Below are 3,189 nucleotides of genomic sequence, written 5' to 3'. Positions count from 1 at the left end.
CCCAGGTGTGGCCCACACACTGTGAAATGACTGTCATGCATTCTGTTGGCCCAGGTCTGGCCCACACACTATATAACTGAGTGTTGGCTGAGTGTCGGCTGGGCCTCTGGGCCTGTACTGGCCCACACACTATAAAACTGATCTGACTGAGTGTTGGCTGAGTGTCGGCTGGGCTTCTGGGCCTGTACTGGCCCACGCACTATAAAACTGATCTGACTGAGTGTTGGCTGAATGTCGGCTGGGTCCCCGGGCCACATGTGGCCCACTAACTACCAAAAGTACTTGAAAATAAACACAAATCCAGAACTAGTAATTAAAAGCACAAGCTACTTTTATTAACAAGTTTGACAAACACAACCTTGCAAATAAAACAAACATTTAAAAATTATACAAGCTTTTACATATATACACTTTAGAAATTAAACAAGTTAAAATATACAATCTACTTTTATCTACAACAATCGACTTCTTTCATATACAAAAACACAAACAATTAAACATTTTAAAACTGTATAATGATTCAAAGAAATAAATGATTCTAAATTAATATTAAACATTTACAGAAATATTCTATCTCTCTCCCTCACTCACTCACTCTAAAAGAGTAATTCCATTGTCAGTAGTTGTGGGTTGTGAGTTAAGTGTTAAGTGCTTTAAATTCTGTATTTTTGTACCATGTACCATGACCTACCCAGCTACATACATGCACACATACTCACTCTCAAAGTATTTTTCAATAGCAGCAACATTTGCCACCTGCCTTCTCTTTCTGTTGCCGCTTCATTGTTGCGTCCACCAGTTTCAGCAGCACTACCAGCCGGGGGTATCTCCAAACTGCATTTAGGTATAAAAGAATATTATAAGATCATTATGAGGTCTAAAGCAAGATTTCAACATGTCATCTGTCAGAAGTTCTGTTTGTCCACTCAAATATACTTACAGATAGCCACCTCAGCTCTCTGTGGGGGTTGATCAAAGAGTTCTTTCCATCCATCCTTCAATTTGAGATGCATGGACAGCATGTCATTTCAAAAGAAAAGAAAAAAAAAATCATTAAACTATGTATCCTTTACTGTCTGACAAAATATTACTAAAGCCCAGTCTTGCCATTCTGCAGCTGTCTTGGTAACACCTCCCTGGTAGTTATTTTGGGCAACATTGACATTGTGTGATTGTCATTGGTAATATATCAGCATTTAACAATCACCAAGAGCAAGACATATTTGTCAACACATACAGACCTGAAGCACTTGTGGACTTCCTTCACAAGAGCCTTGTGAGTGCTCCAGTTGGTTGGCCATGTTTTCAACAGCGCATGTTTCCTGCCCACTCCTGTTCTTTGCTGACATAATGGATGAGGCAAACCAAAAGCATCTAAAAATGACACATCACAAAACACAGGCCTAGATGAAAGCTGATTCCTATGATTTGGCTCATCTAAACAAAAACGTATTACTTATTCTATTAAATCAATGTACAACTTACCAAGAGCTCTTCAGGTCTCCTGTTTTTCCAACACAAGAAATGGTTCACACATGTATACATGGGTAGCCTTCAGTGCAGGCAGGTCTCTGGTCAGTGTGGCCTGGATTCTGAGGTGTACATTTAAAAAAAGTCACAGTAACGTTAGGTTAATGGAAGTATATGTGCTCAAAATGATTACATGATCATAAAACAACCCCTCAGTACAAAATACAGAACGACCTTAAAATACAGATTTTGATGAGCTTTACATGACAGGACCCACCCTGCTACCATCGCTCTCTCTCTCACACACACACTCTCTTAAGGCATACAGTCTCAGTCCTGCCTGCCTAGTGCCTGAAGTTGGATAGATAACGATGAAATGCCCAATTACCAATCGCTATATTCTAAGTCATGCAATACTGGTTAACTGTTAAGCTATTTCTAAAATGATTAGATCACACTTTTCTTTGAAAACCACATAATTATGCAAGTATAGCTAACGTTACAGCACTGAACGTTTTTGACCACCAACACTGACGTTAAAGGTAGCAGCTAATTAGGCCAACAAAGTAGGCTAAGAAATCATAACGTATGTTACCGCTAGCTTCGTCATCGTCAAGGGGGTTAGATTGAAACACCCATTCTTATTATGCTACTTGTTAAACGTTGTCTGCAATAATAAGCCTACGTACATTCATAATGATTTACATGCAATAACAGGTAAAGTTGCATGTTACTTACCACAGGCAGTGTCCAAAACGAGACAGTTTCGCGCCGTCCTGCTGGTTTCAAACTGAACAGTTGCTCTGCTCGTGGCTCTTCCACATGTAATGGGCCGACAGTCACTTCACAGAATTGGGCCATGTACGTTTAGCGTCCGGCTGTCGCTAAATGTTTCATTTTTGCCGCCAACAGCCTCGATACTGATCAGTGTTCGTTCCTGAAGTATCGGGCCACACACTGTATGAAATCCGTCTGCCGAGATTGATTCGAAAACTGGCAGTAGCCCATCAAACCCCAATCGGGCCAAATAAGACACTCAGTAATCAGCCCAACTACTGCGTGTCAGTGTCGGCCCATTCAAGGGGACAGTGCCTCAGCCGACCTGAAACTCCGCCGACAGTGGCAGCACTCAGCCAGGATCGGGCCGACTGTGTTTACTGTGCTTCAGCCGACTCGGACCTCAGCCGACACTGCCAGCACTCAGCCAGAATCGGGCCGACTATGCTTGCTATCTGACTACAGTAAGGAGCCTAACTTGTGAAAGTTAGGTGTGTTTTATGGGGAAATGTTTTGGATATCATAGAAATGATGGTCATATGAAGGACAGATATACACATGAGGCATTTAATCAATGATATACCAGCTTGGCTTTTTATGTAAGATTGCCTTTTATGTAGGTACATTGTAAAAGGCAATCTTACATAAAAAGCCAAGCTGGTATATCATTGATTAAATGCCTTGTGTGTATGTGTCCTTCATATGACCATAATTTGTATGATATCCAAAACATTTCCCCATAGAAACAAACATAAGTAACAACTTGTTGCAACACTATGGAAGACAAAGCTCTTATTCCTTTCCCAAAAGTTTTAGTTGTTGTTCCATGAGTTAAGGTTCAGAAACTTTTGCTAATATGTTCCACTCACCGTGCTATTACTAACACTACTTCGGCCAGCAAGACTGCGGGGATATGCTGTTTTGTGTGTTGGTAGAGGACTC

The 3,189-nt window shown here is 41.0% G+C and overlaps 1 long non-coding RNA gene across 1 annotated transcript; it reads right to left on the bottom strand.

Moving 5' to 3' along the window:
• Positions 1-360: 360 nt before the first annotated feature.
• Positions 361-2,699, bottom strand: LOC121709385. The gene is made up of 5 exons (XR_006031944.1): positions 2,209-2,699; positions 1,486-1,592; positions 1,242-1,374; positions 941-995; positions 361-834 (listed from the first exon to the last, which is right to left on the bottom strand). It is a non-coding gene; the product is annotated as an uncharacterized LOC121709385 (long non-coding RNA).
• Between the last annotated feature and the right edge of the window lie 490 nt (positions 2,700-3,189).

The sequence above is a fragment of the Alosa sapidissima genome, chromosome 1, assembly GCF_018492685.1.
Source record: "Alosa sapidissima isolate fAloSap1 chromosome 1, fAloSap1.pri, whole genome shotgun sequence".
NCBI classification, from domain to species: domain Eukaryota; kingdom Metazoa; phylum Chordata; class Actinopteri; order Clupeiformes; family Clupeidae; genus Alosa; species Alosa sapidissima.
The sequence above is the reverse complement of the archived record's forward strand: the minus strand, read 5'-3'. Positions and strand labels throughout refer to the sequence as shown.